The sequence below is a fragment of the Chiloscyllium punctatum genome, chromosome 18 (assembly GCF_047496795.1).
Source record: "Chiloscyllium punctatum isolate Juve2018m chromosome 18, sChiPun1.3, whole genome shotgun sequence".
In the NCBI taxonomy this organism is placed as follows: Eukaryota; Metazoa; Chordata; class Chondrichthyes; order Orectolobiformes; family Hemiscylliidae; genus Chiloscyllium; species Chiloscyllium punctatum.
Genome location: NC_092756.1, coordinates 57,626,674 through 57,650,983, shown reverse-complemented (window position 1 = coordinate 57,650,983; position 24,310 = coordinate 57,626,674).

Below are 24,310 nucleotides of genomic sequence, written 5' to 3'. Positions count from 1 at the left end.
GGAAAAAAGAGGGGTGTGGATATTCAGGCCGATGCTGGGGCAGCAAAGCTGAATGGGGTGTGTCAGGCTGTTGCTCACTTAATAGCCTGAAGCTTGGGACAAAAGTCTTGCTCGGTGAATGTGAGAGCATTAGTCGTAAGAAGGAGGTAATAATGGGGGAGGTACCATCGGCTGTGGCAGGGGCTAAAGGGTGGGTGTTGGACATCAGGCTGCTTCACGGGTCGGCACGGTGGCACAGTGGTTAGCACTGCTGCCTCACAGCGCCAGATAATCCGGTTCAATTCCTGACTCAGGTGACTGACTGTGTGGAGTTGGCACATTCTCCCTGTGTCCGCGTGGGTTTTCTCCGGGTGCTGTGGTTTCCTCCCACAGTCCAAAGATGTGCACGTCAGGTTAATTGGCCATGCTAAATTGCACGTAGTGTTAGGCAAAGGGGTAAATGTACGGGAATGGTTGGGTTACGTTTTGGCGGGTTGGTGTGGACTTTGTGGGCCGAAAGGCCTGTTTCCACAGTGTAAGTAATCTACTCTTCACACGGAAGAGACGGTGTGGAACCCATTGTTGATGCTGATTGATCTGAGTGGGAATGTGATCAATGGCACATGACCAATGCTTAGGGTAGGGAGAGTGCGGGTGAGGGAGAATACAGGCGAATGAGCGTGACGGTGTGGACTGTGCTGTAGAGTAGGTGCGATGGTGCTGCAGTGTACGAGGAGTGAACATGACTGTAGGAGACTGTGTGGGGTGATTGAGTGGCATCGTGTGAGAGACTGAGTGCGATAGTTGCAAAGCATTCTGGGGAGTGGACATGAGAGTGAGGGCATTTGCGGGGAGAGAGCGTGATGCGGTATGAGTGTATGGGGAGGGAGAGTGATGACGGGGGAGTGGGTGGCGGAGTGAATTTGACGATGACAGCACATGATGGTGGGGAAATGTGCGGAGGACTGAGGGCTATGGTGTTGGCGTGGGAAGGGTAGAGCATGTCACAGTGGAGTAGAGTGTAAGGGAAGTAAATGTGATGATAAGGGAGTGTGTGGCAGAGTGAGTGTGATGGTGGGGAGTGTGCAGCCGGATAGGCGTTATGGTGACCAAGTGTACGAGAATTGAGCATAATGTTGGGGAAATGCGCGGGTGAATGAGCATGCCAATGTGGGCATGTGGGAGGAGAAAGAGCGTAACGTTGAGGGGAGAGGGTGGGGGAGGCAATACGTTGGTTGGGGAGTGAACGTGATGGTGACTGAACTTGTGGGGGAGTCAGCTTATCTGTGGTGAAGTGTGCAGGAGTGTGAACATGATCGTTTGGGCTTGTGCGGGGAAGAGAGGGTTACAGTGAAGAAGAGTGTAGAGGGAATGAGTGTGATGGTCGGGGAGTGTGCAGTGAAGTGACGAGGATGGTGCTGTAGTACGCAGGGGAATGAGTGTGACGGTGATGGAGTGTCTGGGGAATGATTGTGATGGGAGTAAGTTTGATGGGGAGATGGTATGACAGTGGGAGAGAGAGCTGAGGAATGGGTGTGACGGCGGGGTTGTACGTGGAAGAGTGAGCGGGATAGTGGGAAGGAGTGCAGGGGAATGTGTGTTATGGTAGGACAGTGTGCGGGGTATTGAGCATTACGGTGTGGCAGTGTGTAGGGAAGTGAGTATTCCGTGGGGGCGTATGCTTGGTCGTGAGTATGATTTTAGGACCGTGTGCAGGGGAATAAATGTGGCCATGGCGAATTGTGTGGGGGTGTGAATGTGATGGTGGGGAGCATTCAGCGGAGTGAGCATGATGGTGCAGAGTGTGAGAGTGAGTGAAGGTGATGGTGGGCATACGTGTGGGGAGTAGGCTTGTCAGTGAGGTAGTGTGTAATGGAGCGACCATGACAGTGGGGGAGTGTATGGGAGTGTGAACATGATGGGGGAGGGATTTGGGGATGTGAGTTAGTTGGTGGGCAAACATGTGGGAGTAATTGCAATGGTAGTGGACTGGGTGAGGATGTGATTTTGACAGTGTGGGAGGTTGCAGGAGAGTAAGCATGACGATGTGGGTGTGCAGGTGGGGTGAAAGTGACGTTGGCATTTGTGTATTTGAGCGAGCCAGTCCATGGGGGAGAGTGTAGCAGTGTAAGTGTGACAGTGGGGGAGTGTATGGGTTCAAGCATGACATTGGTGGAGAGTATGAGGGACTGAGCGGAATTGTGGGGCAATATGTGAGAGAGTGAGCGTGATGGTCGGGGAGTGTGCGGGTGAGTGAGTGTGATGATTAGTGTATGCGCAGAGGAGTGAGAGCAAAGGTGGAGAAGTGTGCGGGAGGAGAACATTACAGTGAGGTAGAGGAAAGAGGAATAAGCATGATGGTTTTGGGAATATGCAGGGAAGAGACAGTGACGGTGGGAGAGAATACGTAAGAGTGAGTGTACAGTGTGGGAGTGTGTAGGAGTGAGTGTTAAAGTGGGGAAGTGTGCAAGGCAGTGAAGGTGATTGTGTGTGGTTGTGAGCGTGACAGTGGGCAATTGTGCAGGGTGGTGAATGAGAGTGTTCAATAATATTTGGGAGTGAGTGTGATGTTGGGGTGATTGCGGGAGTGCGTGTGACCATGGGACAGAGTGCAGGAAGTGAACATGATGATATTAGAGTATGCAGGGGAGTGAGTGTGATGTTTATGGAGAGTCCTACTGAGTGATTGCGACATCGCGGGAGTATGAGGCAGTGAGCGTGACCAAGGGAGCGTGTGTCGTGGAGTAAGCATGACAGTGGAGGAGGGTGCGGGGGAGTAGTGTGACGGTGGGAGCATATGCTAGTGAGTAAGTGTGACAGTGGGGATGTGCATGGAGAGTGAGCGTGATGATGGAATAGTGTTTGGGAAGTGAGTGTGAACGGTGGCAGAATGCATTGGAGAATGAGTGTAATGTTGGCAGAGTTTGTGGGGAGTCGACACAATGATGAGAAAGTGTGTTTGATGGCGGGGAACATATGGGTGAGAGGGATGGTGAGGGAGTACACGGGGGAGTGGGCATAACAGTCGGGAAGAAAGAGGGAGTGAGTATGGTAGTGCAGGATTGTGTGAGGGACAGATTCTGACAGTGTTGGTGTGGGCGGAGTAGTGATCGTGATGGTGAGGGAGTGTGCAGCAAGTAGGCATGACGGTAGAGGAGTGTGTCAGGGAATCAGCGTCAGGGTGGGAAGTGTGTGAGGAGTGAGCATGAAGGTTCGTGAATGTTCAGGGTAGTGACATTGGGAGAGTGTGCAACAGCGGGAGTCGCATGGTGGGAGTATGCATGGGGAGGGAGAGTGACGTTGGAGAAGTGTGTGGGGGCTTAAGTGTGATGATGCTAAAGTGTGCAGGTGAGTGAGTGTGTCGGTGGGGGAGAGTGCTGGAAAGTGAGTGTGATGGTGGTGGAGTGTTGGGGGAATGACCATAATGCAGAGTAGTGTGCAGGGCAGTGAGTGTGATGGTGGGGGAGTGTACAATGTAATGAACGTTCTGTCGTCGTGTTTGTAGGGGGGGGAGTGAGCGTAACCGTGGGGCAGTGTGCACGGGAGTGTGTCTGATTGGAGAGTGAGCATGACCATGGGGAAGGGTCTGGGAGATTGATTGTAATAGTGGGTGTGCGTGCATAGTGGATTGTGTGTGATGGTGGGGTCCATGCAGAGGTGTAGGCGTGATGGTAGGGGTGTGTGCATGGAGGTGAGAGTGACTGGGTAGTGTCTGGCGGGGTGAGAGCATGATAGCGGCAGTGTGCAAGGAGACGTGAGCGTGATGGTGGCATGTGCGCGGTGGAATGAAAGCAACACTGGGGCAGTGTGCGTGGAGTATGAAAATAACAGTGAGAAAGCGTGCAAGGGTGTGAGCATGACATTGTGGTGTATGTGGGGGGAGTGAGAGGGAATGTGGGGGAGTGTGTCGTGAAGTGAGCGAGACGGTTGGACATCAAGTGCAGGAGTGAGCTGGACAGAAGTGGACTGTGCGGGTCACTGAGTGTGATGGTGGGTGAGCGTGCGGGGATGTGTACATGATGGTGGGGGAGTGTGTCGACAAGTATGCATGAGGGTGGATGAGTGTGTGCAGGAGTCAGTGGGATGGTGCGTGAGTGTGTAGTGGTGTGAGTTAAACGGTGGAGGTATATGCCGAGGAGTGGATGCAAAGGAAGTGGTGCATGGGGGGAGGGAGTGTGATGGTAGCAGAGTGCGTGGGGGAGTTTCAGTAATGGTGCAAAGGTGGATAGGGGAGTGACTGTGACGGTGGGTGCGTGTGGTGTTAACAGGGTGTCATACTGGGGCGGTGTGTGGGAGAGTGAACTTCATTGTGTGAGAGCGTGTGGGAGAGTGAGTGTGAGGGTGGAACAGTGTGCAGTCGACTGAGTGTGATGGTGCAGGAGTGTAGGGGCAAATGAAAATGACATTGGGTGTGACTTCAGGGGAGTGAGTGTGAAGGTGGGGGATTTTGTGCGAGAATGAATATGTTGTTGTGGGTGTGTGTGGGGGGGTGAAAATGATGGTGGGGGTGTTTGCGTGGGGGCGCGATGGTAGGGGCGTGTAGGCAAGTGAGCACTATGGTGGGGTTGTGAGAGTGTGAGGGTGGGGGAGACTGTGGGGGAACGAGCATGACTGTGGGTCAGTGTGCAGGGTAGTAAGCGTGGACAGAGTGGAGAGTGCGGGTAGTGAGTTTGATTGTAGGTGAGTGTGCAGTGCAGTGAGTGTGACGTGGATGAGATTGTGGGGAAGTTAGCTTGATGTTGGGGCGAATGAGGCAGATGCTCGGGGAGTGTGCAGCAGAGTGATGGTGATGGTGGCGGACTGTGCAATGGAGTGAGCATTGTGTTGGAGAGTGTGCGGTGAAGTGAGAGTGATGGTGGACGAATGTGCAAAACTATGAGGATAAGGGTGGAGGTGTGTGCAAGGAACATAGAACATAGAACATAGAACAATACTGCACAGAACAGGCCCTTCGGCCCACGATGTTGTGCCGAACTTCTAACCTAGATTAAGCACCCATCCATGTACCTATTCAAATGCCGCTTAAAGGTCGCCAATGATTCTGACTCTACCACTCCCACGGGCAGCGCATTCCATGCCCACACCACTCTCTGGGTAAAGAACCCACCCCTGAAATCTCCCCTATACCTTCCACTCTTCACCTTAAATTTATGTCCCCTTGTAACACTCTGTTGTACCCGGGGAAAAAGTTTCTGACTGTCTACTCTATCTATTCCTCTGATCATCTTAAAAACCTCTATCAAGTCACCCCTCATCCTTCGCCGTTCCAACGAGAAAAGGCCGAGAACTCTCAGCCTATCCTCGTACGACCTACTCTCCATTCCAGGCAACATCCTGGTAAATCTTCTCTGCACCCTCTCCAAAGCTTCCACATCTTTCCTAAAGTGAGGCGACCAGACCTGCACACAGTACTCCAACTGTGGCCTAACCAAAGTCCTGTACAGCTGCAACATCACTTCACGACACTTGAATTCAATCCCTCTGCTAATGAACGATAATACTCCATAGGCCTTCTTACAAACTCTATCCACCTGAGTGGCAACCTTCAAAGATCTATGTACATAGACCCCAAGATCCCTCTGTTCCTCCACCTGACTAAGAACCCTACCATTAACCCTGTATTCCGCATTCTTATTTGTTCTTCCAAAATGGACAACCTCACACTTGGCAGGGTTGAACTCCATCTGCCACTCCTCAGCCCAGCTCTGCATCATATCTAAGTCCCTCTGCAGCCGACAACAGCCCTCCTCACTGTCCACAACTCCACCTATCTTCGTATCATCTGCAAATTTACTGACCCACACTTCGACTCCCTCATCTAAGTCATTAATAAATATTACAAACAGCAGAGGACCCAGAACTGAACCCTGCGGAACTCCACTTGTAACTGGGCTCCAGGCTGAATATTTACCATCTACCACCACTCTCTGCCTTCGACCGGTTAGCCAGTTTGCTATCCAATTGGCCAAATTTTCCTCTATCCCATGCCTCCTGACTTTCCGCATAAGCCTACCATGGGGAACCTTATCAAATGCCTTACTAAAATCCATGTACTCTACATCCACTGCTCTACCCTCATCCACATGCTTGGTCACCTCCTCGAAGAATTCAATAAGACTTGTAAGGCAAGACCTACCCTTCACAAATCCGTGTTGGCTGTCCCTAATCAAGCAGTGTCTTTCCAGATACTCATAAATCCTACCCCTCAGTACAATTTCCATTACTTTGCCTACCACAGAAGTAAGACTAACTGGCCTGTAATTCCCGGGGTTATCCCTATTCCCTTTTTTGAACAGGGGCACAACATTCGCTACTCTCCAGTCCCCTGGTACCACCCCAGTTGCCAGTGAAGACGAGAACATCATTGCCAACGGTACTGCAATTTCCTCTCTTCCTTCCCACATAATCCTAGGATATATCCCGTCAGGCCGGGGGACTTGTCTATCCTCAAGTTGTTCAAAATGTCCAACACATCTTCCTTCCTAACAGGTATCTCTTCTAGCTTAACAGTCCGTTTCACACTCTCCTCTTCAACAATACGGTCCCTCTCGTTCGTAAATACTGAAGAGAAGTACTTGTTCAAGACCTCTCTTATCTCTTCCGACTCAATACACAGTCTCCCACTACTGTCCTTGATCGGACCTACCCTCGTTCTCGTCATTCTCAGGTTTCTCACATACGCATAAAATGCCTTGGGGTTATCCTTGATCCTATCCGCTAAGGATTTTTCATGCCCTCTCTTAGCTCTCCTAATCCCTTTCTTCAGGTCCCTTCTGGCTATCCTGTATCCCTCCACTGCTCTGTCTGAACCCTGTTTCCTCAACCTTATGTAAGCCTCCTTCTTCCTCTTTACTAGACATTCAACCTCCCTCGTCAACCAAGGCTCCCTCACACGACCATTTCTTTCCTACCTGATAGGTACTTACATATCAAGGACACGTCGTATCTGCTCCTTGAAAAAGTTCCACATTTCCACCACATCCTTCCCTGACAGCCTATGCTCCCAACGTATGCTCCTCAAATCCTGTCTTACAGCATCGTAATTTCCCTTCCCCCAATTGTAAAGTCTACCTTGGTGTGCGCACCTATCTCTCTCCTTAACCAAGGTGAAAGTCACAGAATTGTGGTCACCATCACCAAAATGTTCACCCACTAACAAGCCCACCACTTGTCCCGGTTCATTACCGAGTACCAAATCCAATATGGCCTCCACTCTGGTTGGACACTCGACATACTGCGTTAGAAAAGCTTCCTGGACACACTGCACAAACACCGCCCCATCCAATCTACTTGATCTAAAGAGCTTCCAATCAATATTTGGGAAGTTGAAGTCGCCCATGACTACGACCCTGTGGCTTCTGCACCTTTCCAAAATCTGTTTCCCAATCTGTTTCTCCACATCTCTGCTGCTATTGGGGGGCCCATAATAAACACCCAACAAGGTGACTGCACCTTTCCTATTTCTGACTTCAGCCCATACTACCTCCAGAGGCAGATCCCCCTCAAACTTCCTTTCTGCAGCCGTTATACCATTTCTAATTAGCAATGCATCCCCCCCCTGCTTTTTTACCACCCTCCCTAATCTTACTGAAACCAGGAACCTCCAACAGCCATTCCTGTCCCTCATCTATCCATGTTTCCGTGATGGCCACAACATCGTAGTCCCAGGTACCGATCCACGCCTTAAGTTCACCCACCTTATTTCTGATACTCCTTGCGTTGAAGTATACGCACTTGAGCCCATCTCTGTGTCCGCAGGTAGTCCCTGTCAGTGCTACCTTCTCCACAACCTCCCTACAGTCTTGGGCATCCTGACACACAGCTAGCTTACTTGCTGGACTACAAGTCCGGATCCCATCCCCCTGCAAAATTAGTTTAAACCCCCCCGAAGAGTGTTAGCAAACCTACCCCCCAGGATATTGGTGCCCTTCTGGTTCAGGTGCAACCCGTCCTGTTTATACAGGTCCCACCTTCCCCAGAATGCAGTCTAATTGTCCAAATATCTGAAGCCCTCCCTCCTACACCATCCTTGCAGCCACGTGTTCAACTGCATTCTCTCCCTATTCTTTTCCTCACTGTCACGTGGCACCGGCAACAACCCAGAGATGACGACTCTGTCTGTCCTAGTTTTTAGCTTCCAGCCTAACTCCTTGAGCTCTTGAATGACCTCCCCACCCCTCTTCCTACCTATGTCGTTGGTGCCAATGTGTACCACGACTTCTGGCTGCACACCCTCCCCCTTAAGGATTCTGAAGACACGGTCCAAGACGTCTCGGACCCTAGCACCCGGGAGGCAACAAACCAGGTATATAGCAAACTGGGGCCTCTTGTCTGGTTCTAAATCGATTAAACCAAATTCAGTTTAGAATTTGCAAACAGGGCATTCGACCCAACAAGTCCACACCGACCCTCCCAGGTGTAATCTACACAGACCCATTCCTGTCCCCTATTATTACACATTTACCCCGACTAAGGCACCTAACCCACACATCCCTGAAAACTATGAACAATTTATCATGGCCAATTCACCTGACATGCACATCTTTGGATTGTGGGAGGAAACCAAAGCATCCAGAATAAACTCACGCAGACACTGGAGAGTATGCACCAGGAGGCTATTGGTTCAAAGGTCGCGTATGGAAGTTGTTAGTGTCTGTTTTTCCGGATGTTGAATTTGGTTAGTTTAAACAGTGTTTTGTGTATAAAGCTTCAGTCACTAAGTGTTCTCTGGGTGGGGAAAAGTGAAGGTGGGGTTATACAAAAGGGAATGAAGGCAAAGCTGTAGGAATTGACAGACAAGCTGGAGTTGGGGTTGCGATTGTCTGTGAGAAAATGAGAGATAATTACAGCTATAGCTCGGCAATTACATTTGGGAGATCCGCCATCAGACTCTTTGGAAATGGCTGGAAGTCAATTTCAAATGAGGCACTTTGAACGTGAGAAGGAATTGAAAGAGCTTGAATTATGATGAAAAGTAGAAATAAAAGAAAGGGAAATAAAGAAGAAAGAGAGAAAAAGAGAGAAGAAGAGCAGAGAGTTTCAACTTAAAAAGTTAGCAATTAGAGAGGAACGTTGACATAGATGTCGGAGATGAAGGTCGACGGTCGACGGGTTGAGGAGGGTAGTGAGGTTGAATAACCCTATTATAACCAATGGTCTAATAGGGTTCTGTTTAAATACTTCTAGGCATTATCTAAATTTGATGACAAGGATGGGGAAGCCTTTTGTATTTCATTTGAGAAAGTGGCTAAACAAATGCAGTGAGCAGTGACCATGTCGATTTAATTTATCCAAACAAAGCTGGTAGGTATTTGCATCCCTATCGGAGGAGGTATCTGGGGGGTATGAGGATGTGAAGAAAGCCATCTGAAGTGCATATGAGCTTGTGCCAGAAGCTGACAGACAGCGTTTCAGGAATCTAAAGAAGGGTCCCTGATTAAACGCCACATTGGGTTTGAAAGGATCAAACAAAGTAATTTTGAAAAGTGGGGAAGAGTATTAAAAACAGAGCAAACCTATGGCACTCTTAGAGAGATCCTTATTTTGGAGAAGTTCAATAATTAACTTCCTGTAGTCATGAGAACTCATGTAGATGAGCAGAGTGTTAAAACGGCAAGATTAGAAGTTGAAATGGCTGATAATGATGATTTTGTTCAGAAATTAAAGATTCTGTGATAGATTGAGAAGAATGTTCGAGATCTTCTGAAAACATTTACCTGTGAGAATAAGGTTTACTGGCATAGGCCAGGAGTAGCAGGTAAAGAGGTTACAGCAATATGAGGTACAGAAGCATGTAATTCTTTTATGCTGAGAAATGAGGTGCTGTGTCATTCAGAGGGAGTATTGGAGAGATGAGGAGTGCTCCATTATGTAATGTGTGGTTGGAGTGTCCAGTGGAAACATCAACAGATTTATTCCACAATGGGGAAGGAGGCCTTGAGCTTGGTGTTGGTGTGACAACTTTTCAGCATTTAAATTGCGAATAACGTGCCTGAGACAAATCTCAGAGAGACAGATTTCTGAGTCACTGATCGTGATTCCTTAAAGTTTTTGGAGAAGTTTCGGAAGAAAAATACCAGTCTGTTTCGATTGAGCTTATTATTGCTGCCATTCAATTTGAAATTATACAGGTGACAGGGCAAGAAAAAGTAAGTTTTGACACGTTGTGGAGACTTGGATGAAGAAAGACAAAGGCATTCTGTGGCAGGAGTAAAATGACTGAAATCGAAACTGGTTGTGAGCATTTGTATGCTCAGAGTCAATGTAATATATATGGATTTCAGTCTGTTAATAGAGGAAGGTTGGGAGGTCTGAAGTGAATCCATCTTTATATATTGATGGATTATTTTATTGAAGGTGGCGTCACGAAGATACTTTCACTGTAAAAAGGTTATTTTCTCTTGAGTTTTTTTGAAGAGAGGTTTTGAAGGCAGAGGTGCAGAACTGCTGTCTGAAAACAGTTTAAGTATATAACTGAGAAAGTCTTTAGATTTCATTAAAGCGGTGGTAACAATGGAAGGGCAGTTGCCAGCTCTCCCAGATCGGGTTTCACATTTTGTTTTTAGCTGCACCATTCAGAAGCAGCTGGGGACCCCAGAAGGGTGGGAAGTTTTATTACAGGATACCTAGCTGCTTTTCTCTTTGAGATCTCTGTTGATGTTGTTTCCTCCTGGATTGGAAAACTGCTGTAAGGATCTGTATTTGAATTTATCTTTTGTGCAAAGCGGTGTAAACCAAGAAGGTACGGTATCTATTGTTTGTGTAAGTGTTCCAACATATAAGCTATCCCAAAAATATTTTTTTCTTTGATTGCATTTTAAATAAAGCATTTGAATAGATTACATTTTGCTTAAGTTCGAGTGGTTTGACCAGTCACAATATATCTGCAAGGCACACTTCACATCTTTATTCAAAATAAGGAAAGGTTTGGGTCCATGCAGCCTTCTTAAAATATTTTGCGGGGATCTGGTCTGGTCCACAACACTTGTAGCCGAAGGGTCTGTGACTGACTCCTGTTATTGAAAAGTTAGTGAAGGGGCTGGGGATGGTTTGCTGGAGGTTGTGCTGTGAGCTCCATCAGACATTCAGGGAGACCTGAGGTTTTGGTGACCCAAATCTGGATGGAGCATGGGGACTGCAGTTACAGCATCTGGGTCTTCAACATGAACAACAAATGGAGCAGAGGCTGCAGAGAGGGGAAGCTCTGGATCAACACTGTGAGTGTGTTGGGAAAGGGATCTGCTGTATCCATCCCGGGTTTTCCAGGAACAGCTTCCCAAGCTCCACTTAATTTAGGAACAGAATGTGAGGAGATCCTCATTGAACAAGTAGCTGGTAACAGAATGGTGTCACATCATTCAACATGACCTGCAGCTTCATACCAGGGGGAGGACAGTGCTGCCAGTGGCTATTAGGTTCACAGTTTCATTCAGCTTCTATGATCCAGAACTTTCCAGGCAGGTGTGGGTGAGATATCCATCATCTCCCAGTATCTCAACATCAATGTCACCATTCAGTGATGGACGATTTTTATGGTGGATAAGGTAAATACATTATTGCTCCCACAGCAGGGAACTTCCGGGTGTATCCTTATTTTCCCAGTACAGTGGGCTTCCCGTTGGTGTACATGGCATCTTCAGAGTATGCATGTCAATGGGGAGAGGTAGAGGAACTGAAGGAGCTCTCTCTCTATTAATGTTATAGTGTGCCCATGTACAGTACATCATCTTGGTGAATACCCCTGTCCTGAAAGCAGCCACAGTTCCTTCATTCAGAGGCAGGCAGCCATTCCCATCGTCCATTTAAAAAGGAATGAATGCATCTTGGAGGAAGACCATCCCGTTGATACACATTTCAAAACATCATCGCATCACCAACCAACCACATCAAAATATTGCATGGCGTCACTTGGAGCACCAAGGAGCAGACGATCAAGGATGGAGCAAAACCTCCCATGTCTGAACGGGTCTTAGTGAACCCCCCAGTAGACAGTATCATTATGTCCTGTAATCCCTCTCTATTTCAGTAACATACTGCCTTCCATTATTTCTGTAAATGAAATTACAGGTTATATCATGTTATATTCCACCTGTTTATGTTAAACGATTATCCATTGCTATTAACACTCTGTATGTATTTGCCGACTTTCCATCCTCTCTTGATAATATAATCTCTTCCTTATCACAGCGACCTCACCAAACTCAGTATCAGTACATCTGTTCCACCCCACTGATCATTATTATAGATTCTAAATAGTTGAAGACCCATCAGTGGTCGCTATATGACTCAATAGTTTACGACATGTCCAACTGATTAAGATTGACTTATCTGGAGTGCATGATTCCTGTTTGATAACGAGTCCTCCCCATTCCTGTGTAAAACATTAAAAGGGCTGAATAAGCTCGAGCAGCATCAGTCGGCTATTCAGCTCCTAGAGGCTGCTCCGCCATTGAATACAATCACGGCTGATTTCATCTCTTTTCCGCCATTGAATACAATCATGGCTGATGTCATTCCCCCTGTGCTATTGAATGCAAAGTTTGGGAGAAGATTTGTAGCTCGGGTGCTTATTGTTGGGGTTCTGTTCACTGAGCTGAGAATTTGTGGTGCGGACGTTTCGTCCCCTGTCTAGGTGACATCCTCAGTGCTTGGGAGCCTCCTGTGAAGCGCTTCTGTGATGTTCCCTCCGGCATTTACAGTGGTTTGTATCTGCAACTTCCAGTTGTCAGTTCCAGTTGTCCGCTGCAGTAGGCGGTATATTGGGTCCAGGTCGATGTGCTTATTGATTGAATCTGTGGATGCATGCCATGGAATTCCCTGGCTATTCTCTGTTTGGCTTATCCTATAATCGTAGTGTTGACCAGTTGAACTCATGTTGCTTATCATCTGCATGTGTGCTGACTAAGGATAGCCGGTCATGTCATTTCGTTGCCATTTGGTGTTCATGGATGCGGATCGTTAACTGTATTTCTGTTTGTCCAATGTAGTGTTTTGTGCAGTCTGTGCATGGGATTTTGTACACTTACATTGGTTTTGCTGGATATCTGGTACTTCGTTCTGGTGAGTTGTTGTCTGAGAGTGGCTGTTGGTCTGTTTGCTGTAATGAGTCCTAATGGTCGCAGTAGTCTGGCTTTCAGTTCAGAAATGTTTTTGATGAATGGTAGTGTGGCTAGTTCTTTGAGTTGTGGCATGTTCTCATTCCGTTGTCTTTCCCTTAGGCATCTGTTGATGAAATTGCGTGGGTATCCGTTTTTGGCGAATACATTGTAAAGGTGTTCTTCTTCCTCTTTTTGCAGTTCTGGTGTACTGCAGTGTGTTGTGGCCCTTTTGAACAGTATCTTGATGAACTTCTTTTGTGATTGATGGGATGGTTGCTTTCATAGTTCAGCACTTGATCTGTGTGTGTGGCTTTCCTGTACACCTTTGTGGTGAATTCTCCGTTCGGTGTTCTCTGTACCATCACATCTAGGAATGAGAGTTGGTTGTCCTTTTCTTCCTCTCCAGTGAATCGGATTCCTGTGAGTGTGGTGTTGATGATCCGGTGTGTGTTCTCTATTTCTGTGTTTTTAATTATTACAAAGGTATCATCTGCATAATTGACCCAGAGTTTGGGTTGAATTTGCGGTAAGACTGTTTGTTCTAATCTTTGCGTTACAGCTTCTGTTATGAGTCCAGAGATGGGTGAGCCCATGGGTGTGCCGTTAATTTGTTCATATATTTGGTTGTTGAATGTGAAGTGTGTTGTGAGGCACAGGTCCAGTAGTTTGAGTATGCAGTCTTTGTTGATAGGTTCCCCGTCTTGTTGTCTGTTCTCTATGTCCAGCAGGTTGGCTATTGTTTTTATGGCTAGGGTTTTGTCGATAGAGGTGAACAGTGTCGTTACATCGAATGAGATCATAATTTCTTCCTTGTCTAAGTGTATATTTCTGATGATGCCCAAGAATTCCTGTGTTGACTGTGCAGAGTGTCTGGATCCGCTGATCAGGTGTTTCAGTTTCTGCTGTAGTTCTTCAGCCAGTTTGTGTGATGGTATCCCTGGTAGTGATTCTATGGGTCTGAGTGGGATGTCTGGTTTGTGCACTTCATGTATTCCACAGAATATGGGGGTGTTGTTAACTTCAGGTTTCATTATCTATACGTCAGAAATGGTTATCTGTCTGTTTTTTTGTAGGTTCCTCAGTGTGTTGTTTATCCTATTGGTGAGCTGTGGGGTGGCGTCAAACTCCATCTTTTCGTAGGTGCTGGTATCTGCAAGTAGTTGTTGCGCTTTTTCGATGTACTCTGTTTTGTCCAGATGACCGTCATTCTGCCTTTGTATGATTATGTTCTTATCGTTTCATACTGCTTTTAGTGCTTCCCTCTCCTTGGTGTTGAGGTTATGTATTTGTCTTTTCCTTGTTATCAGTGGTACGATACTTTGTCTCACTGTTTGCTGTGTCTTTTCTGTCAGTCCATTGTTCCTGAGTGTGCATTCTCGTGCTGTTAGGAAGTCTGCTGTCTTGGCGTCCCTGTGGTTGTAGCTGAGTCCATTGGCCAGTATTGTTCTTTCCGTGTCTGTGAGCTGTCTGTGGGAGAGGTTTCTAATCCAGGAGTGTGTTGTGGTGTCCTCTCTGTTGTGTGGTATTTTGGCCATTTTTTAAAGTGCCGTTTTTAAGCACATCGACCTGAACCCAATATACCGGCCACTGCAGCGGACTGACAACCAGAAGTGGCAGATACAAACCGCTATAAATGCCGTAGGAAACATCACAGAAACTCTTCACAGGAGGATACCAAGCACTGATGATGTCAACTCGACAGGGGATGAAACGTCTGCAACACAAATTCCCAACTCGGCGAACAGAACCACAACAACTATTGAACACAATCATGGCTGATGTCGTCTCTGCTCCTCCATTGAATGCAATCATGGCTGATGTCATCACGGCCTCTGTTCCATTTTCCTGCCACCTCTTAATCCTAAAACTCTGCTCTCTTGCTATAGATTGCGCCAATGTGAGTGTCCTCTGAAAATAGCATTTCCATTTCTGTGAACCGAGTAATAATATCGAATGCAAATAGTTGAGGCATGAGTACTGAAATCTATGGCACCCCACAAGTTGCATTTGCCAAATGAAAATGACAGATTTATTCCATCTGACTGAATAGTATTGGTTAACCAATACTCCATCCAAACTAATAAATTACTCCTAAACCGATGTTGTCTGATCTTACCACTTACTGTTTGGAGAAGCGATATATTCAATGCTTTCAGAAAGACGAGACATTTCATCTCCAGGAATCCTACTATCCACCTTGTTAGTCACATCCTTAAGTAACTCAAGCAAACAATTCATACTCGGTTTATCCTTCGTAAAACCATATTGACTCTGATGGATTGTGGTTTAACTTTGCAAATGTCCTCAACAACGCATTCCAATAATATGCCTTAAATTACAATAGTTTTTTTCCTTACGTTTTACTCACTGCTGTATACAGTTATTACAAGTTCTTCCCTTTTGAAAATCTTTACGTTTTCTTTGAATTCGTGTTGAACTGGCACACGTTTTTAAGAGATCTGCTCCAATTGCTGTGTAAGAGCCATGTGTGGCTGAATGGATTCATCATCCTGCTGGTGTACAACTCGATGGGCTGACGTCTTTCTGGTTTTCCAATAATTTCTTCTCTATGACTAGAATGACCTCCTCCTGCTGATGTCTTAGAGGGTTGGGAGATTATGAAATCTTCCTGTTGCTGTGTAACATTTTGAGGGGATGATGTGTCTTCTCATACTTCTCCATAACCGGCTGGAGGTACTGAACAGTCTCCTCATGCATTCCTGAGATGGGACTGAGGGAGTGATTGGTTTTCTCCTGTTCTCGCACAACAGACACGTATCTGAATTACCTCCAACTTTCTTATTAAAAACTGCCTCAGATACTTTGTATCATTATCCAATTCCCCTACAAAGGATCAGAGGGGCTGAATGACCTCCTGTTATCCCAGTGTAACAAATCTCCAGTCACTGTGTGGCTTCTTCCAGTTCCTATGTTAGAGACTTGTGGAGGCTGAATGGACTGATCCACTTGCTGTGTAACAGGATACTGGAGCAGCATGGCCTATTCTGAGTCCAGTGTTTTGACTCGAGGGGCTGATTGGCCTCCTCCTGTAACCTTACATCATGCTCCAGGGCTGAATACCCTTGTCCTGTTCTGGTGTAAAAGGGTCAAAGGCATAAATATTCTTCTGCTGTTCCTGTGTATCAAGCTGGAGAAGTGGAATGGATTCCTCCATTTATTGTGTAATTGGCTTCTATTGCTGACTCCTTCCGGTGTCCGATGTAAGAATATGATCATCTTTCATTCTTCTAAACTCAACCTGATCATCCTTTCATTACGGGTTAATACCTTCATTACAGGAATCAGTTGGGGGAACCATCTCTGAGCAGCTTCCAATGTAACAATATCCTTTCCTCAGTGAGGACATTAAATTTGTACACACTACTCCAGATGTGATCTCACTAAAACCCTGTACAGCAGCAGCAACACTTCATCAGCCTGCTGCATGGTTCCCACGTAGGTTAGAGCATTCTCAGGGGAAATACACAGCATTGTTGAAAGATCATTGTCCTTCTCTACCCCACAGCATAACAGAAGATCTGAAAAAGCGCTTAAATGATGTGGCGAGATGAGTTAATTTACCCAGATCCCACGTCGCTCAGATTGTACAGAATCTGATAAGGTGGAGCTCAGAAACAGCAAGGAGAAGCAAACATTGATGGGAGTTATATATCAATGTAAACGCTGCAATACAAAGGCTGGGTACGTTATAAAACAGGAAAATGAGATATCCACATCTGTGGCTACTGTAGTAATAATGTACTGTTTAAATTATATCTAAGCTGTGTTAACCCAACTGAATGCTAATGATGGGAAAAATGGATTTCATGAGGATGTGTTAGATGGCTTGTTTTAACATTATGTCGAGCACCAAGTTCGAGATCAGGATATTTAGGAATTGGTGTTGGATGATCAGAAGATCTCATTGAAAACTTTGCTGTAAAGGACCTTTTGGAAACAGTGGCCACAATACATTTGTTTTCTTTTATGATGTTTGAGTCCACGACAATTTTTGTTTTATTTGAAGTAACCGTTATAAATCTGAGTCATGCAAGCCATGAAGGTGTGAGGAGGAAGTGGAGACTACAGATGCTGGAGATCAGAGTCGAAGAGAATGGAGCTGGAAAAGCATAGACAGGCAGCATACTAGGAGCAGGAGTACAGATGTTTTGGGCATAAGCCTTTCGTCAGGAATGAGGCTTGTGGGCGAAGGAGGTAAATAAGAAGGGAATGTGGTAGGGGAGAGATAGCTGGGAATGTGATAGGTAGATGAAGGTGGGGCTGAAAGTGAAAGTTGATGAACGGAGACAGAATGCCTCATCTACTGCACCCATTACACCCAATGTGGTCTTCTCTAATTTGGAGAGACAGGACGCCAAACTTGTGGATCATTTCAGAGAATATCCCTTGGGCAACCACATTGATCAACTCCACAGTCTTGTGGCTGCGCACTTTAACTCCCCTTCCCACTCTGCCAAGGACATGAGGGTTCTGTGCCTGCTCCACCTCCACTCCATAATGACCAGAAGTCTGGAGGAAGAAAGCCACAGAGTTTGTGAGAAGATTTGTAGCTCGGGTGCTCGTTTTTGTGGTTCTGTTCGCCGAGCTGGGAAACTTCTGCCTTGGGATCCTCCAACCACAGGGGTCAATGTGGATTTCACCAGTTTCCCCACTTCCCCAAACTCCACCTTATCCCAGTCCAAACCTCCAACTCAGCACCGCCCTGTTGAACGTTCCTATGTGTCCACCTTCCATTCCATCAGCCCCCACCTTCATCTACTTATTAGATCAAAGGATGCAGCTTAGAAAAGTGCCAAGTGTTGTAGTAAACCAGTGGATTCAGAGAAATGTAAGACCCAGAAAAGGATGGCCGAGAAACTGAGAAGAAAATCAAAAATGTAAAGCATGCAAATAAAAGAAGAACATAAAGACTGCTAAAAAGCTTCTATCAATGTATGAAATAAAAACAAAAACAAGGTCAAATGTGGGACAGTGAGTGTGCAGTCTGGATCATTCAGTGTAGACAACAGAGAAATCACAAGGAAAAGAAACAGTAATTTTGTGTCCATCTTCAAGGAAAAATATCCAGAAATTCTCCCAGAAATACCAAGAGACCGTGGGACTTGTGTAAGTAAAGTCTAAGGTCGTCATTGAAAAGACAGCTGGATTGAGTATTGATAAATCTGACAGACCAGATGTAGTTCATACAAGAATTTCAGATGGCGCAGCAATGGACATATTGATAGCATTGCGGATTTTCATGTTATTTTCCGACACATTACTGAAAGGCATTTAGCCAATCTGAATTAGGTGAAGGTTATAAATATTATCTGAGAGTTTAAGAAAGGATGAAGATGAAGAGCGATGAACTACAGACCGGCTAACATGTCATCTGTGGTTCGGTGTCTGTTGGACTCTAAAGAACTTGCTGCTAGATATAGAGAAAGAAATGGCAAAACTCGGAAGTATGATAATACATCGATGAAATGAAAGCCATAAGTGGCAAATACTTTTTGTAATGGTTTGAACATGATTCTTGTAGACGTAGGTAATGAAGAACCAATGGATAACGTATAGTTGGATATTCAGGAGCATTTTGTTTAAGTACTGACATGTAAACTCGTAAGAAAACTTAAAGCGCAAGGTATTGGGAAGAATATATGCAAATTGGACAGGATAAATTAGGTTTACGTTCATGTGAAAGTAATTGCAATGTAGAAGATGTCGTGCAACAGTTGCATAGAGTGTTGATGAGACTAAACTTAAAGTATCCTGTACCGTTTGGAGTCCCAATCTAAGACAGAATATACTGACTACAAAGGAACTGCAAAAGGTATCATCCAGATTAATCCATAAAATGGCAAGATTGTCTGATGGGGAAACTCAGCCTGTGATCTTGAGTTTCATCTGGTGAAACTTAGAAACAACAAAGGGACTGAATAACAGAGGGACCTGGAGAAGTGCAAACAGGCGAACCTAGCGAGAATCCCCCGATATTCTACACATACAAGTAGAACAGAATTATCAGCCAACAGTTAGTGTCCATTAGAAACCAAAGGAGACAATCTGTGTGTGAAGCTGGTGAACATTGATGGATTGTTACATGAGACATTCACATCTGTTTTTCTTGGGAGAAGGAGGATGCAGGTACAGAATTCGAGAAGATGGACTGGAAAGCTCTTGAACAGATTGATGTAAAATACGAGCAGGGGTTTGAGGCTTTGTCCGGTATAAAATTGGACCAATCCCCCGGTCTGGATGAGTTGTATCACAGACTTTTGTCGAGGTCAAAGGAGGAAAGACCCTGACTGAAAATTTTAATTAGCATCTGACCATAAGGGAGGTGCCAGAGGACTGGAGAACTGCTAATATGATTCCACTTTCAGTAAGGGTGGTAGAGATAGACCAGGGAACTATAGACAAGCGAATGCCAGATCATTGTTAGGGAAACTACTGGAGAAAATAGCAAAGGACACAATTGAACTCCAATCAGAGTGGCAAGGTTTGATCAGCGACATCCATCATGACGTTATCAGAGGGATGTCACATTTAATGTATTTGATTGAATTTGAGGAGGTCGCTTATTTAGTCTTGCAGCAATGCCTTTGACAAAGTTACACATGGGAAATTGAAAAATAAAGTACAATCTCACAATATCAAGGATAACTTGACAAGTTATAACGAAAGTTGTCTTAGTGTCAGGAGATAGAAGGTGGTGGGAGAAGGCTGCTTGTGTGACTTGAGACCAGTGTCCCCTGGTTTACCACCGAGATCAGTGCTGTGTCCCTTATTGTTTGTGTTTATTCATAAATGGTGTAGATGTGAATCTGCAGGGGGTGAGTAGAGGAAGTGGAAGTTGTGATAAGTAAGTTTGCGTTTGATACCATGATTGGCCGGATGGTTGGCAATGAGGAGGAAGGCCTTATGTTGCAGGAAGATACAGAAGGAATGGTCAAACCGGTGGATAAAAGGCAGATGGAATGTAAACCTGATAATTATGAGGTGATGCACTTTGGAAGAAGGAACCAGACAAGGGAGTACTCAGTGAATGGTAGCTCCACACTAGAAAGCTCAGAGTGTGCTCCTCCACACATCCCTGAATGTGACTGGACAGGGTAATGGACTAGTTAAAATTGGACCTTGGTTGCAAAGTTTATTAAACAGTGCGTAGATTATAACAGCTATACAGGGCTTTGGTTAGTCCAAAATGGAATAGTGTGTGGAGTTCTGGGAGCCACATTACAGGAAGGATGTGATTGCACTGGAGGGTCTGCACAGGGGATTCACCAAGATGTTCCCTGGGATAGATCATATCAGCTATGGAGAGAGGCTGGATAACGTCGGGTTGCTTACTTTGGAGCAGAGAAGGCTGAGGGGGATGTGATTCAGAAGGACCAGATAATGAGGGACGTGGACAGGGTGGATAGACAGCAGCTGTTCCTTTTAGTCAGAGGGTCAAGAACAAGGGAGCACACTTTTAAAGTGAAGGGTTTGAGGCACACAGAGGATTTATGTTTTTCACACAGAAGGTGTTGGGGTCTGCAATGCACTTGCTAGGAGGGGAGTTAGCATGGGTAACCCCACAAACGTTAAAAAGTACTTGCACGAGCACTTGGAACTGTCATAGCCTTCCTGGCTATGGGCCTGGTGTTGAAAATTGGGACTAATATACGTCGTGCAGTATTTCTTTTGGCACAGAGTCTATACTCCTGTGAGAGTGTGGTGGGGAAGGTCAATTATAAAACATCTGAAGGCAGAAATTGATCGGTTTCTGAAGAGTATATTCACAAGGGTTATAAGAGTGAACCGTAATAGCTTGTTAAATCATGTCAATGTGAGAAGTATGAGAAAATAAGTGCAGCTTCCTTTCAATATGAAACCACAGAATGGGCAATGGGGAACCGATAAATGGCAGAACTATGAAGCCATTACTTCAGTTCTGTCTTCACAGAGCTTTCTAACAATAATAGGAAAACCAAGTCTGGTGTGTTAAAATGACATAGTACACAGAACAAAGAACAGAGTAAGTAAATAGTTTAGGAGAAATTATTGGGAGTGAAAATAATTGGGAGTGAAGACAACATTAACAGAGGTTTATGAAATGGGAATTATGATTGAGAAACAGACTGGGAGACAAATGAAAGAGAAGCAATGGAGGTAATAGATTTGGATTTTCAGAAAAACTTTAGAAAATCGCCAACCCTAGTTTGCAAACTCAAATCTTAGTGGATTGAGGCTAATATATGGCCATGTTTCTAGAATGGGACAGCTGGCAGGAAACAGTGAGTAGAAATAAACATACTCGGCAAGCAACAGCCAGGCATTATCTGTAAGGTATGATTCTGTGAGTATGGCTATGTCCCAGACTCCCCATCACCTTCCCCGGATATCGCTTGTCTCACCAGCAGGACAGACACAGCAGACGTGGCGGCACAGTGGGATACAGTTGGAAGGGGATTGCTCTTGGAGTCCTCAATAGTGACTCTGTATCCCATGAAGTCTCATGGCGTTAGTTTACGCATGGGAAAGGAAACCCCCTCCTGATTACCATGTACCAGCCTCTCTCAACTAATGAATCAGTACTCCTCCATGCTGACCAACACTTGAAAGAAACACTCATGGTGGTAAGTATGCAAAATGTACTCTGGGTGGGGATTTCAATGTTCACCATCAAGAGTGTCTCTGCAGCAGCATTGCTGATCGAGCTGTTCGGATCCTAAATGATGTAACAGCTAGACTGGGTCTGTCGCAGGTGATGAAGGAACCACCTAGAGGAAAATATATACTTGACCACAGCCTTACTATTCTGCCAATTGCAGAAGTATCTGACCATGACAATATTGGTAAGAGTGACTGCCACGTAGTAATTGTGGAGACAAGTCACACCTTCACATTGAGAATAAACTCCATCATTTTGAGTGGAACTATCCATGTGCTAATTAAGACAGACTTCGAACGGATCTAGCAGCTCAAGTCTGGGTTTCCATAAGGTGCTGTGGGTCAACAATAGCAGCAGAATTGTACTCCTGTAAAATCACATGGCCTGGCACATACCACTCTCAACAATTACCATCAAGCCAGAGGATCAACCTTGGTTCAATGGAGAGTGCAGGAGGGCAGGAGCAGCACTGGGCACACTTGACATTGAGATGTCAGCCTGGTGAAACTACCAAACAGGACTACATTTGTGGTAAACAGCAGAAGCAGTAAGTGATAGACAGAGCTAAGTGATCCCACAAGCAACAGTTCAGATTTAAGCTCTGTAGTCTTTCCACTTCTCGTCGAAAAACGCTGCAGACAATTAAACAATTCACTGGAGGAAGAGTTCCACAAATATCCACATCCTTAATGGTGGAAGAGCCCAGCACTTCAGTGTAAAAGATAAGGCTGATGCATTTCAACAATCTTCATTCAGCAATGCTGAGTGGATGATCGATCTCAGCCTCCTCCAGTGGTCCTCAGTAATTCAGTTACCAGTCATCAACCAATTCGATTCACTCCACGTGATATCCAGATGCAGTTGGAGACATTGGATACTCCAAAGGCGACATACCCTGACAACATTCTGGCAATAGTACTGAAAACTTGTGCAACAGAAGTTGTCACTGCCCTTGCCATGCTGTTCCAATATCGTTACAACAACGACATTTACCCGATTATGTGGAAAATTACCCAAGTATCTCCTATACATAAAATGTAGAACAAATCCAATCCGGCCAATTACCACCCCATCAGTCTACTCTCGATCATCAGTAAAGTGATGGAAGGTGTCACTGCTTTCAAGCAGCACCTGCTCAGCAATAACCTGGTCAATGACGTCAGTTTGAACTCCAGCAGTGTCATTCAGCTCCTGATCTCATTTCCTTGGTTCAAACATGGACAAAAGAGCTGAATTCCAGTGGTGGTGTGAGAGTGATAGCCCTTTAAAATAAGACTCCTCCGACCAAGTGTGGTATCAAAGGGCCTTAGCAAAACTGGATTCAATGGGCATCAGGAGCAACCCCCCTCCACCCCGGTTAGAATCATACTTGACACGTAGGAAGAAGGTCATGGTTGATGAAGGTCAGTCAACTCAGCTCCAGGACAAGTCTGTAGGAGTCCCTCAGGCAGTGGCCTAGGCCCAAGCGTCTTCAGGTTGCTTCATAAATGACTTTCCCTCTATTATAATGTCAGAATTGGGGAGGTTCGCAAATGATTCCACAATGTTCAGCAACATTTGTGGCTCCTCAGCAACGGAATCAGGCCATATCCAAATGCGACAAGATCTGGACAGTATCCAGGCCGACACGTGGCAAGTAATATTCACACCACACAAATGCCAGACCTTGATCATCACCACTAAAATAGAATCTAACCATTGCCCCTTAGCATTCAATGTTGGGACCACTAATGAATTCCCCAATATCAAAATCCTGGGGGGTGATCATTGCTCAGAAACTCACTGGACTCGCTACATAAACACAGTAACTACAAGAGCAGGTCAGAAGCTAGGAATACTGCGACGAGTAACTCACATTCTGACTTCTAAAAGCCTGTCCATTATCTACAATGCATAAGACAGAAGTGCGATAGAATACTCCCCATTTGCCTGGATGAGTGCATCTCCAACAACACTCAAGAAGCTTGATATCATCCTGGACAAAGCAGCCAGTCTGACTGTCCCTTCATCCACAATGCTCCACCATCAACGCTCAGCAGCAGCAGCAGTGTTTTACTATCTACACGCTGCACTGAAATGATTCACCAAAGATCCTCAAACACCATTTTCCCAACACACAACCACGTCTATTCAGAAGGACGAGGGCAGCAGATGTGTGGGAACCTCACCATCTTCAATTTCCCCTCCAAGCCATTCACCATCCTGACTTGGAAATATATCAACGTTCCTTTACAGTCGTTGGGTTAGAATCCTGTGATTCCCTCCATAATGGCAATGTGGGTCAACTGCACAAGTGGACTACAGCGGTACAACAATGCCACGACCACCTTCTCAAGGAAAATTAGTGACAGGCACAAATGCTGGCCCAGCCAGAGACACCCAGATTCACGAAATAAAGAAATTGGAAAAAACATTTAACAGAGCAAGGTTGCTGAGCGATCGCAGGGATCAGTGGTAAGGCCCCAGGTGTTCCCAATACCCATTAAACATTTGGTTGCTGGAATCAAATACAATATATCGTAACCTGCTGACTGCACGAAAGGATGTTGTGTTGTGAATGGGTAAGGAGATTGTA